Source organism: Perissodus microlepis, chromosome 11 (genome assembly GCF_051167445.1).
Source record: "Perissodus microlepis isolate ML-2025 ecotype Zambia chromosome 11, ASM5116744v1, whole genome shotgun sequence".
In the NCBI taxonomy this organism is placed as follows: domain Eukaryota; kingdom Metazoa; phylum Chordata; class Actinopteri; order Cichliformes; family Cichlidae; genus Perissodus; species Perissodus microlepis.
The window spans coordinates 10583676-10598552 of NC_140471.1; positions in this window are offsets into that span (position 1 = coordinate 10583676).

Below are 14877 nucleotides of genomic sequence, written 5' to 3' on the forward strand. Positions count from 1 at the left end.
TACAGCATTGTTAAGCTTTTTGTATGGTTATATTAAAGCACTGGAAGCACTCGGTTAAGACTGGGGAAAAGTCATAAAGTCATAATCATTCCACCCCCAAAAAGGAAAAATAATCCACAGCTGGGCCTTCAACTGCGATTTGAGGTCTACTCTTTTGCGTGATGATGGTACAATTCTACAATCCAAAGTCTGATGTCCTTCATACATGTTGGACTTCATGCAATGTATTTTTGTAGTACAGTACAGTGTTTTATATGAGCAATATATTCCTTTTCAAGTCCTCTCTCAGAAAAGGACCGCATAGTATCTTGGCAAAACGTTTATGACAATTTACTTCTACTCTCATGAAAATTATGTATTTGAACTAAAAATACTTTTTCCAGTAATGCAGTGTCTAAGCCTCACAAATGAGCAAATAAATATGCACTTAATTAGTGAGTGACAATAAAAAAGAAAAGATTCCACTTTTTAGTTAGGCAGGTGAGTTTGAGCCTCTTCCACCCCAGCTACCTCCCACAATTTTACTTTAAACTGATATAAGAAAACCTTACATTCCACACGACAGTTTTTCACCAACACCAGGAAAGTGAAGACACTGTACTGAACTTCAGTAACCAAACTCAAGTAGTTTCTATGCAGTGAAAACAATAGCAATACATGAACTCCTGGTGCTCCACGAGGACTATATTAAACCTCATAAACTCACATTCTTCTCTCTTTGGTCTAATCAAATTTCTCACAATCAAAGGTCCCACCAAGGCATGCAGTGTCAACAATTACATTGTAACACAGATTTAATTAGACAGCTAATTTATTAATATGCAACTTCTAGGAGCCAGGGTTGACAGCTTTGATCACTGTTTGTGAAGTTAAGTTGATGGTGTTAGTAACATCCATGAATTACAGAAGGGCTGTGTAGGATTTCTAAATTAGTAAATCCTTTTGAGAATAATGTAGCCTTCAATTCAATCTCCCCTTTAAAGTAGTAGAAGAAGAAAGAAAAGTATTTATGATGCACTGCTATGTCACAAATTTGATTTAAAAGATAAATATTGTCATTTGAAAAAACTAGTGTGAAGCCAAGACATAATAAATATACTAAATAGTGCATTTAACATTTGGCAATTAAAACCAAGATGAACACAATGAGAATTTGCATCCCAAATGCCACACTAGGTCACTCCCAGCTACTCCTTGGATAAAAGGGAGAAAAGATAAGGAATAAAAGAATGTGACAGAGCGGGGGGAAAGCAGAGAGGTACAGAAGGGGAATGAGTCTTAGGAGAGATAGAGCTACTGTACAACATGCTGCTGTAGTGGCAGATAAGTATTATTCTGGTGGGGCAGATTAAAAGACTACAATCTTCCGATGAATATATTAACATTTCATGAGACAAATCGAGGACTGGCAATCTCTTCCCTTGCATAAATAATGAACTAGTTTAATATGAATGCCTAGTTGAGAGCCTCCCCTGACATGTGCAAAATTGAATGGGATGCTGTGTGCGAGTGTTATTTGCAGGATGTGTGTAAATGCGAGTAAAAACGTGTGTGTTTAGTGGACGGGGCAAATGGGATTTCTGTTGCAATATGTGTTGGGGTGTTGGCTAGTGATCTGTGCTGTTCCTGCACGTTCAGGCAATGAGCAGTCTTTTTTTCCTTTTTCCAGAATGAAGAGATCAATTGCAGCATACACCAGAGTGAAAGCCGGACAAACATTTTTCCAGTACGGAAAGAAGTAAAAAAAATTGTTGTTTTAAAAGTGTAAAGTGAAGTAAAAGCTGTAAGACATCTCATCAATTTCACACCTTCTTCTTTATTATAGTATTTGAAAATATATTGACATATATTACAATATAAAGCACCTTGAGGTGAAAGTTGACATTTTCCTCTAAATAAAATTGAATTGAATAGGGTCATTTTTCCAGCTGCTGGCTACTAACCCTAACCCTTACCCTAACCTATGAAACTTAAAGGCACAGCATTTCTGTGTTATTTCTATGACAAACAGAATAAATAAGGCTTCCAAGATAGTATGATAATGGAGAGATGCCTCTGCTATAGTTTACCTTTTCTTTATAACGTTAACTATGAAGATAAATATTAGAAAAAGTAACAAAATGTTCCTTATGGTTAAGTCCTCTTACTCTCTTTATGTTTTTATGCATACATCATTTCCATCTCATCTTTGGCTCGCTCACTCACCTCAGCCACTCTTCCTCTTTTTGTGTAACTGGGAGATGGAAAGAATTAAGTTGTAGAGTGCTAAAATGATTAGACATTACAGATATTTTTCTTTATTTTATTTTATTTTTTGCTAAAATGCCTCTGCATGTTTTTGCACTCTACGACAGAATGACATCTGCAGCAAAGTTGTGGAATTTTGAGTGGAACCCTGCTGATTATTTAAAGCAGCCATAGCAAAAACTGGAAAATGCGCCAGCTACCCAAGTGTGAAAGTAGTGGGTTTAAATTGATTTTTGATCCGTGAAAACACAAACATGGTGTGAACTGCGTCGCTTCCAGTTCGCTGGCCCAGTTTAGAATGGACTTTACTGGCAAGGGTGCAACCCAAAAAAACCAACAAGCCGATCAACATTTCTCAGCAGAGTACGGACAAGTTGCCAACCACGGTACATGTTTCAGCTTAGACACACAGTAGAGGAAAGTAACAAAGCAAAAAAAAAAAAAAAAAAACACATAACAAATGACATAATGAAATGCGTGTTATATTGATTTAACTGAAGACTTTTGGCATTAATCTTTTACCTCGAGACCACGATGAAAAGATTTCAGAGAGTTTTGAGGAGCCTCTTATCAGTCTATGTTATGAGCAGCTATTTCTTATTCCTTTTACCCTGTGCTACTTTAGCGCTAAGTTCCCAGAGTCTATTAAAGCTCTGCATTTTGACGCTGGTTTCCCTAGAGCGTGACAGATCAGTTCAGTCGAAGAGGGTCAAGTAAAGTTCACAGATAAAGGGCAGTTTGGAGAGAATGAGGGATGAGGGGGAGGCGGAGCAAGAAAGAAACGTTCAGAGTGAGAGATCTCTCACCTTGCTTCCACATGAAACATCCAAAGACACCAGTAGCTGATGCAGCATTATGGTTATGCTACTATTAGGCTGTGTGTGATCAAGCTTGTGCACTATATCAGCGGTCCTCAACCCCCGGGCCGTCGTTTGAGTCGTTTGGTACCAGGCCACGAGAGTTGAGGCTCGGGTGTGAAATTTATGGTTTTTAAGATATTTAGCGGTTTTTATCGTTATCTTTTTAATTGTTTTTTTGTTAACTCGGTTTCCCTGGGTCTTTTCCCGTGTGTTATGAATAAATCTTCTTTTTTTGGTACGGGTACTGGTTTTATTTTGTTGTATTTATCTGCCTTAAAGGCCAATCTGTGAAAATATTGTCTGGAATACACTGGTCCATGGCGCAAAAAGGTTGGGGACCACAGCACTATATAACATGACATGACTTTTTTCTTCACTTTGATAATATAATGAGAACCTGTTGTGAATCTGAGGAATAAAAACAATCAGTAACTGGGATAAAACGTCATGTAAATACCCAGTCGGACACAGAGACCTCCTCTCAGTTACAGCCATGTCATAGTTTCCATATCTGCGAGTCTGCTGTGGTAAACAATGTTATCAGATGGTGAGCCTGTGGACATCCACATGCCTGCCAGTTTTAGTGACAGTGCAGACTAACTAAACTACGACTGACCAACTGTGGATATGCCCTTCAGCACACTTGGGTGGACTTTATAGATGTGTAACAGGAAGGCCTACGTTCTCTGGTGTCTGCATCTTCCCATGTCTGTGTCTGGAACTGAGTATAATCTTTGCCTTTGTATTATTATTATTTTTTTTGTCATGTGCTCACAGACAACTCATTCAAGTGATTCTGAAGCTTTTTGGCAAGAATTGCCAGGAATGTGAGGATCCCCACAGTGGTTAATGCCATGGCCCACTGCAGGAACAAAGCTGGAGTGTCGCTATAACTCCCTTCAAACACGCTCCCTTCCATTCTAGTTTTCCTCAGTTGCTCTGGCTCACTTCTTGGCAGTTGAAATTGTCAAAACAGTAGGTGAAATCCTTCACAGCATTGTGTTACTTGTGAACACCAGAAAGAAACTCTCTTTCTATCTGAGTATTTACAGATTGTTGAATTGTCAAAATCTGCTGAACTCACATGTGTTAAGTTATGAATATGAGTATTTTAGAGCCTGAGCACAACAGATTTCCAACAGTTTTTGAACATGGTTCCAGCACGACGAGGGCAACAGCCTGGCCATGGAAGATGGAGAAGAGTGTGGTAGTGTAGCAAGGGGAAGACAAAAGAGTATAGACTGATACAGAAGAGAGAAGAGTGGTTCTTTCTCCCATTGTCACATGAAGGAGAAAAATTGGGGCTGATTAGAATCTGTAGCAACCACTATTTTGTAACTTTTGTTACAACATGTTGTTTATTCTGTTTACTATATTGTAATGTGGTATGTAACCATTTCATACATCATTAGTAATCAGTTTTGTTCCTTTTGAATAGAGCTCTTGAAATTAGCATGTGAAGAGTATTCACTATGATTCCCAATAGCAGTCAGTTAACAAGAAAGAAAATTCAAGAAAATTCCTGATTTGATTTCTTTAATCTCTAAATGGGGAGTTTGGCTTCCTTGTGATATTGTTGAGTTTTTCATTTCGCTTTTTACTGCATGAATCCTTTTTTGTTACTATTCTGTGATCCTGTTTTGGTTCATGTTTCCGTTCTTATTCTGGTAATACTGAATGTCTTTTCTTTTTTACTTTTGTTTTGTGATATCTTAAATTTTGGTTCATGACTTTCTTATGGAACAGGTCTATTATTTATTCTAGTAGCAGTTGTGGAGATCACCTTTGCTGTGTTTCTGTCTCATTTCTGTGTTTAAGGCCTTGGTCTTGTACATCGTGTTAAACATTAGTATTCACGTCTGCATCAGTATCTTCAGGCTATTACCTTTTAGTCTTTGAAGGTTTGTTTTCTTTCATGTCCTGTCTTAGTTTTACTTCCTGTCTTTCTCCCTCTGATTGTCTCATCTTGTGTTATCTCACCTGTGTTTAATTGCCTTCCCATTTGTCATCCACTAATCAGCCCTCCGTGTATAAATAATCCCGCCTTCCCCTTAGTCTTTGTCACGGTGTCTCTTATGCTTCCTGTGTAAGCTTGAAGAGCATGCATGTTCTCCTTTTTCTGTTTCCTTCTTGGACTTTGATTATTTCTTTAGTTGTTAATGGTTTAAAAGCTTGTTTTTGTTAGCCTCCAGCTCCAGCCTCCTGAGTTCACACTTCACTCTTACAATATCACATCTATTGGAGAGTGAAATGTGCACAAAATGCAGCTTTATGTTAAATACTTTACCACAATAAAGTCAGAGAATGCAACACATCTGATTGATGACACTTAACTATTATGATTCACATCTGAGCTTTGACAAAATATTAATAGGATGTAAAGTTAGAAGTTTATTTGGAGTTCTTTTGATTAGTTTGCATATTGTGACTTCTTCTACAGAAACAGATATTGTCGAGATCATCAACTGCTGGTTATATGACAGTTGTTTCTTTTAAGTCAATCTTTCTGAAAGTAAACAAAGAGGTAAAAAGAGTCCATAATGTAGTTTATATCATTCATAAAGAGGTATTTTTCAAGTCAGCAGTTGAAGTCTAGTTACATAGTCTGTTGTTAGTGTACACCTAGTGCACATGATGTCCCCAAGCTTTCCCTGCTTGCCACCAAAAGCGGGTGTGTAGATGTCTTGAAGCTGTGTACACGAGTCCATATGCATGCATGATGTATCTGAGAAAGTGTGCGTGTGTGTGTCTATTCCCTGCACAGCTTCTGTCCACAGTCACTGTCAAAGCTAGTCCACTGGGTCTTTCAATGCACAGGTGGTGATAGACTGGCCCCTAATGAGTCCATATGGGACTGTCTGGGAGAGGTGTGTGCTGTGTGTGCTGGTTATCTGTGTGTGTGTGCATGCATGTGTGTGTGCATGTGTGTGTGTGTGTGCGTGTGTACCACTGGCCGGTAAAGTCACTGTGCACTTTAGATATCAATGTTCCTCTTGTGCACAAAAGGTAAAGCCCTGCTGTATGTGAGAAAGAACAACCCACCCACTGAGAACAGTAAAGATGAAACTTGCCACAGTGGGTGAACTTAAGCATCCTGCAAACAACTGCTATGCTTTTACAACCACATACAAACATGCACACTGGTTATGCAAATTCTCTGCACTGCATTGTGTAACAATCAAATTATGGGTTCTGTGGCCAGCATTGTTATGGCTTCTACTGCACATCTATTGGTGTTCTGTTGATCTTACTGCAGTTTCTATTTATACTTTATACTTGTGTCAATTCTCAAGGATTCATTTTGCATTTTAATGTATTATATTTCTTATAAAACTGTCAAAACCAGGCAATTAGATATTAACTACTGAGTGTCCTGATCTGGATAGAATCAAGCATTTCTGTAATAGACTTTCTCAGTTAGATTAACCCAGTTTGTTTTTCTTGTATGTGTTTTTAGTCTGGCTAATCATTTATCTTTGCTTGGTTTTTCAGATTTCCACCAATTACCTCCTTACCAGGGAGTGCAAGCTGTCCCAATGTCAACCGATAAATCACCGAATGGGGATAAAGGATTGAAGAAGTTGAGCAAGTAACATCTGGCCTTGATCATTGCTCCGCAGCTCAGCTCTTCTATATTCTAATTCCGTCATGCGCTCCCAGGACATTCTGGATAAACAGGATTTTCCTCCAGTAATTCCAGGAATTCAACTGGACAAGGCTTCCAAAGGAAACCTGCATCACCACTGGCTGTCACCTTGGTTCCACCAAGAAACCCCACAGCCTCAGATTCTCCATAGCCTCCTGCATGGCCTTGCACTCCATCCACAGTCAGGCTGGTCCGTGATACTGCAGTCAATTCCACCTTGGTTCATACTCCATCCTGCTCCACAATTCTTATTATAGGTATCTCCATCATGTTGAAATTCAGCATGAAGATGGACAAAACTTACAGCTTTCCTTGTGCTTGAGTTCTGTAAGTTATTGACAAAATCCCAGAGATTAAAGAAGACTATCTGAAGTTGAAGTGGGTTGTAGTCCATGTGGGAACAAATGATATCCAGTATCAACAGTATGAACTTGTGGTTACAGTCACCTGCTGAGTTTGCAGACCTGGCTGTCATCAATGTGTAACGACTATGGGGTGATTTTTATAGATAACTTTGACTTGTTTTGGGAGCACAGACAGCTTTACCAAATAGACTGTCTCTACACTCTAATAGACTGGGTTCTTGGATGTTATTGGCATAAATATCTTAATGTTTACACCACTTGCATGCTGCACCTTTCTCTGACAACTGCGACCCAACTGCCACAATCTGGTGTTAAGTGATGATGTATGAATCCTTCTCCTGGGTCTAAACGACTCGGTGTTTATTAAGGCAGTTGTGTTTTTAACGTGTTTTAATGCTTTGTATCTTATTCTATTTAATCTGAAAAAGCCCCTAAAAAAGGCAGTAATCACTGTCGGCCTCTCTTGGGTTTTATTACCACTATTCATTTTAAAAGTCAGTTTTAAAAACATGACCTATGTAACTACAGCTCAGCCCGTGAAGCGGTAAATTAATTACTAACCTCGTATTGTGGATCGATTATCTCAGTTGTTCTCCTGACTGAAGTTTGGTCTGTTTACAGCATCCTGCCATGCGATTGCATTTGTCCCTAACCATCAGGAACCATCACGTTAGCTTTCATCGAGTGGAAAAAGGTTAGCGTTTATCCTCCAACTTCACTTCCTAATGTGTTTATATTATGCTAATCATGGCTTTGTAGCTAGCCACCACGTAGCACAGGGGTGGGCAACTCCGGCCTCGAGTGCCGGTGTCCTGCAGGTTTTATATATTACCCTGGGTCAACACACCTGAATCAAATGATTAGTTCGTTACCAGGCCTCTGCAAAACTTCAGGAGATGTTGGGGAGGTCATTTAACCATTTGAATCAGCTGTGTTGGATTAAGGACACATTTAAAACCTGCAGGACACCGGCCCTCGAGGCCTGGAGTTGCCCACCCCTGACATAGCACATCATTATATACCAGGTAGCCCAACTTCAGTAACCCCACAAACATCACTGCTATTTAGTTTAATGTCTTCATTTATGTTCCCTTATTTAGAACATGGTATATCATGTTTAGGTGGAAACTAGCGAGCTACCTTCCTGCTAACTTCTAACTCCGTTAAATTTCAGAAATTCTGTTTCTGTGGATGACTGGATGTTAAACTTAATTGTTACACCTGGTAAAGCAGCCACACTGATCATTTTATTAAAGATGAAAGAATTTTGACAGTTTGTAACTCTCAGTGATGCTGCAGTATTCTTTTGACTTTGGGACCTGTAGCGGAGTTTGGACCCGGAAACGGCTAATGACGTCAGACTTAAAGGCTGAACCAGAACTACACATCAAGCTTCAATCCCTTGAGTGACCAGTTCACATTTTTCAGGTTTGTTCATTTCAATCTAATTACCGCCTACAGTAAGCACAGTCTTTTAAATTCAGGATTACAGTAATACAGTAGTCCTGAATTTAATAGAGTAATTCATTTAAATGGGGACTTTAATTATTTAATGCATCTGCATGACTGTCATAGCCACCAATAAACCAAATCCTGTGGAGACTGTCTGCTCCTAGACCAGCGGTCCCCAACCCCCGGACCAGTACCGGTCTGTGAGTCGTTTGGTACCGGGCCGCGAGCGTTGAGGTTCGGGTGTGAAATGTATGGTTTTCAGGGTTTTTATCGGTTTTTAGCATAATTTTGTTGTCGTTTTTGTCGTTTACTCGTTTTTTTTGGGTCGTTTCACGTGTGTTATGAATAAATCTTCTTTTTTCGGTACCGGTACTAGTTTTATTTTGTTGTATTTATCTGTGACACCTTAAATGCCAGTCCGTGAAAATATTGTCGGGCATAAACCGGTCCGTGGTGCAAAAAAAGGTTGGGGACCGCTGTCCTAGACCACCTAAGAACAAACAAAATACCAGCAAAAAATATTTGAATTATGAAAAATCACAAGAAAAAAAATACTTTTTTAACTGTACTAAAGAACAAAAAAATAAATAAATGTGGAGTATTAAAAACATGAGATTACTCTCTTTCAAGTCCCTGACAGTTTATGACTTAATAACTGATTAAAAGATTGATTTATTTTGCCTCACAGAAACCTGGCTGCAGCAGAATGAATATGTTAGTTTAAATGAATCAACAACTGAAGTTATATTAACTGTCAGAATCCTCAGGGCAAAGGCCAAGGAAATTATTTTAACATTCATATATATTTTGCCAATAACAGCCTCAATACTGTATTGAATTATTAGACTCAGCTGGCTTTTCTCAAAATGTAAAGTAACGTACATATGGCACTGAACACTGAACAGTTTTTCCTGAAAACCCTCTTTTGTCTGACAATTTCTTAATAACATTTAATTTTATAATAATGGACTACACCGAACTGGAAAACATTTTCGGTACGCTAGATATTTCACTGAAAATGCTGTAACACAATTTAAAGTTCTTCCTTCTATGTTCAATAGAATTCTTTGTACCAACACAATTCAGAGCAGTTACAAGAACCTCACTCCCGCAGAAGTCAATTATCTTGGTAATAGTATTATATCTTTATGGTTTATGGCCCTGAATACAGTCATTCCAAAAAAAGAAAGTGTCAAATCAAAGAGTCAAATTGATGATTCTTAAATGCCTTGAAGTAAAAATGGCATTGTACTAATTTAATAAGTCTTTATTATAGTTTTTTGCTCTCTAAAAAAAGATTTCTTTAAAAATAAAATTCCAACCATAAGAGAAAAAAATATTCACAGTCATCCCTCAGACACACGATTAATTACAGCAACTTTAATAACTGCTGATATTTGATTACACTCTTTCATGCCTATTGATCTTTCTGAAGTAACTTCAATAATATCTTCCTCTAAATCATCTACATCTTTATTGGACATCATTCCTAGAAGACCGATCAAAAAAGTATGATCATTACTCAGCACCACAATTTAATATGCATATCAAAAAAGGTAAAAAGTCCTTACTTCATCGAACTATCTTAGCTAGTTCTAGAACAATTTCCATCCTTATTAAAAAAAATGAAAATAAAAGAGTAGTTGTCACACAGCTAACTGATCATTTGCAGAGGAATTGTCAATTTACAGTTTTTCTCAGTCGCTTTGGTGCGTTTCTCAGATCAGAATTGAAATTCTCATAACTATTAGTTCAACCTCCACAACACTCAGTCATTTGTGCACATCATAGTAGCAATTTCTCCCCTCTCTGAACAAACTGCAAATGATTTTGGACATGAATCAGTTGCTTCCATACATTTCCCTGCTGCTTTCTGACATTTCCATTTGCTTATGTCATGTCAGTCAAAAGTAATCATACCTATGGATGCTGAATAGTCGTTCCCAATAAAACTAATAGTCATACATCCATTGCTTGAGTCATCACACACAAAATTGTTGAACTAGTTATCACATGCCAAATATTGGCCATCTGTCAAGCAAATCCTATACCTTTCTGTATCATTTTTCCTGGAAATGTCTCCGAAATGGAACAATTGATCTCAGGTGAATCACAGCTGTCACTCATGAGGAGGCGTATGAAAGTTTAGTTGTAACCAATGACAAACAACTTGTTCACTGTCAATTATGGATGAATCCTGTGAATCCCCAATTGGCAAGCATATATAAACTGTGCAGGAGCTAGTGTGTACCATTTCTACACTTCTGTGACACAAAATGGAAGGTCAGCACCGTGGAAGAGGGGTGAGGATGCGGGGAGGAAGGGGAAGGGGAAGAGGGAGAAGAGGAAGATATAGGCGGATTCCTAATGAAATAAGGGCTACAATTGTGGACCATGTTGTCAATCACGGCCTCACCATGGAGGAGGCTGGTCGAAGGGTGCAACCCAATATTGGAAGAACTACTGTCAGTTCAATCATCCAAACATTCCGTAGGGAAAACAGGTATGCAAACAGTAATACACTGTACTGTACTGTGCCATCTCAGACACATCACATGTTACTGTACTGTATTTGCAATTTCACAAAAAGTTCACTCTGCACCACATAGGATTGTAAGACAACCTCGCGGAGGCGGAAGAGGGCCCCTTTTTACCCCACAGCAAGAAGAAGCCATTTGTGCAATGGTCATTGCAAACAATGCAATAAAGCTGAGAGAAATACAAAGCGCTGTCATAGAGAATCACACGGTATTTGGCAATATTGAATCTGTTTCAATTTCAACAATTGACAGAGTACTCAAGAAAAATGAAATCCACATGAAGCAATTGTATAAGGTGCCATTTGAACGAAACAGTGACAGGGTGAAGGAGATCCGTCACCAGTATGTGCAGGTAAAGCTGGTCTTCTATGTTCTGCACTGCAAACTGTTTTACAGTACTTCGTAGTTTCATGCAGTACACTTGCAATTCCACAGCACATACTCTACAATGTGTTTTACCAAATGCATGCATTACTGTTTGTTACTGTACACAGGCATATTGTGACATTGCATTTCTGTCTCTCTCTAAAGCGTGTACTGGAGCTGGAAGCCAGGGAAACACTGCACACATTCATATATGTTGATGAGGCAGGTTTCAATCTGGCCAAAGGCAGAAGGCGTGGAAGAAATCGCATTGGACAGAGGGCAACCACTGAAGTCCCTGGTCAGCGCGGAGGGAATATTACCATGTGTGCAGCCATCTCAGACAACGGCGTCCTCACCCATATCCCCCTTCTTGGTCCATACAATACCCAACATCTCCTGACATTTTTAGACACTCTGTACAGGGACCTAGTCCCTGAGAATGAGAGAGGTGGAGGCCAACTCAGCAAGTATGTTGTTGTCTAGGATAATGTCCGTTTTCACCACTCCCATCAGGTCAGAGAGTGGTTTGCAGCACATGACAGACTTCTGGTTGAATATCTCCCTCCATATTCCCCATTCCTTAATCCAATAGAGGAGTTTTTCTCTGCCTGGAGGTGGAAAGTTCCACATGAGCAAATGGCCCTGCTAGCAGCCATGGATGCAGCATGTGACGACATCACAGCAGGGTCCTGCAGAGGATGGATTCGCCACTCCAGGAGATACTTTCCTCGCTGCATTGCGAGGGATAACATCTGTTGTGATGTAGATGAAAATATGTGGCCAGACAGACAGGAACGTCTGGATGTGCCAGAATGATTTACTGTACTGTTACATGTGCTGTTTATTGTTCACATTAGTGCACAGCTCTACCAAATGGGTGATTTTATGTTTACATGTATTCTACAGTGAACAAGTGACTGTAGCATATTTTTCTTTTGCACAATTCTGTAGGATTACAAACACTTCTACACAATGGAAATGTGAAACGTACGTATTCAGTGTCTCAGTTACTCCCAAGACTCCCATAAAATCTACAGTGACTTTACTGCACATTTCAGATGGCTGTACAGGTAGGCCATAGTGCTGTCGTCAGCATTTTCAGGTGTCACCAATTGTTTTTGCAATGGGAAACACTGAAATTATAAACTGTCATAGTGGAAACATGACAATGCCATTTGACTATCTTGTTCATAAAGATGGTGTCAAGACTTTTCATTTTGATGGCACTGACAGTTTCATTGACATGGATACTTGCTTTTGAGTTATGGATAATCAATTCTGTGCATGTGACGTGCTTTTGCAGGCTATCCACTAGGTTTTGCAGTTTGCACTAATTGTTTTGGGAAATGCACCAACTGCTGTGCAAATGTTAATGGTGTTCTGAGGAACGCACCAAAGCGACTGAGAAAAACTGTAACAAAACGAAAAAAAAACTAAATAAGAAAACACTTATTGTATCAAAAGAATTGCACTGTGGTTTGAAAAATGTCTATCTGACAGATTACAGTCTAGGGAGTCTTCCTCAGACACTAAACCCATATAGCAAAATTGGTATGGCCCGGATCAGGCTCACACAATGTGCTTACACATGGCCCACATACCGCAAATAATGACGGCCCTTTGCTGGCCCACACATGGGCCAGCACAAGGCCAGTTGCATACACACTGTTGGTCCTATGCTGGCCCATGTGTGGATTACCTCCGGCAAACCTGATCTGGGCCACCAAAGGGCCGTCATTCTTTGCGGTATGTGGGCCATCCGTAGGTGGTGTGCAGCCACGGGCCAGTTGTAGACAGACTGCTGGCCCTGTGCTGGCCCAGAACAGTTTCAGCTCTGGCCCCAGATATCAGCCTCTAATGTGTACCTTAATCAAGCCATGTAAGCCAGAACATGCAAAACAGTGCAAAAGTAACATGCCGAAACTCTGTTCAGACAGTGAATCGACTGATTCTTATATAACGCTTTACTACTCTCCCAGATTACTTAATGTGCTCTATACAACATGCCACATTCTCCCAATCACACACTTTCTCTTAACTGAGAGCTTTCTAACTACATACATCATACATGTTCACACTCTTGACATGCAGACTGGCGGAGCCAGGAACCAAACCATTAACCTTCCGATCAGCAGGTGACCTGCTCTACCTCCTGAGCTACAGCCACCCAGTGGTAAACATGAGTAAACCGTTACTAGGTTTTGGATAAAGTGTACACTCACAAACTTGTCAGACCTGCATTTGAAACATTAGCTACCATAGCAGTATAGTATTGCAACATGGCATTTGGGTCTTCTAACTAAAATAGGAACATACATAGTGCCATCATTGCCAGACCTGGCCCATATGTGGTTGACATACACTCTGCCAAGACACCAGTCAGTCAGAAGTGCCAGCTTGATGCCAGATCTGGGCCAGACCTGTTTTCTATGAGCCTGGGCCACATAACCCAAACCACAATCGAGCCAGAAATGGCATGCCATCACGTAGACAGTGCCATCTATGCCAGGCCTGGCCCATATATGGATGACATACGTCTTACCATGCCAGAAGTCAGCCAGCAGTGCCGGCTTGATACCAGATCCGGGCCAGACCTGCTTGCTATGTGGGAAGTTAGTCATGTAGTTCCACGTGGTTTTTTGCTGGACTCAGACATTTTATGTTATAGATGCTTCCCTCAGGTAATATTATTAACACAACACTAGGATACATTTTCATTTCTATGCAGATGAAACCCAACTATTTTTTATCTATATTATTCCTCTATTTATTTATCTTTAAAGCCACATGCATAATTCAATTAGTTATAGAACATAGTTGGTGCAGGTGTGTCTTAAAGAAAAAAGCTTTGATTTCCCATAAATTCCTTCTCCTAAATTCAAACAAAGCTAAGGTTATTATATTCTGCCCTAAAATCCTCAGAAATATGGCGTCAAATCAGATCCTTACTCCAGGATATGTCCTTCAATACACACATTAAGTATGCAGGACTTCTTTTTTCAACTCCGCAATGTGTCTAAAATTAAAAACATCCGGTCTCAGTCAGATGCTGAAAAACTAATTCATACATTCATTAATTCTAGGCTGGAGTATTGTAATTAGTTATTTTCAAGTTCTAAAAGCTTCCTTTTAATCCAAAATGTTGTAGTGAGAGTACTAAGAGGGACGAGAAAGATCATATTTCCCCCATGTTAGCTTTTCTTCACCGCTCCCTATCAAATCCAAAGTTGAATTTAAAATCTTTGTCCTTCTCACATACTAAGTCTTGATGTGATCCCATTTTATCTTGAAGACCTCGGTAGCACATTATCACAAAAGAGCACTTTGCTCTCAGACTGCCACCTTACTTGTGGTTTCTAAAAGTAGAATGGGAGGCAGAACCTTCAACTGTCAGGTCACAC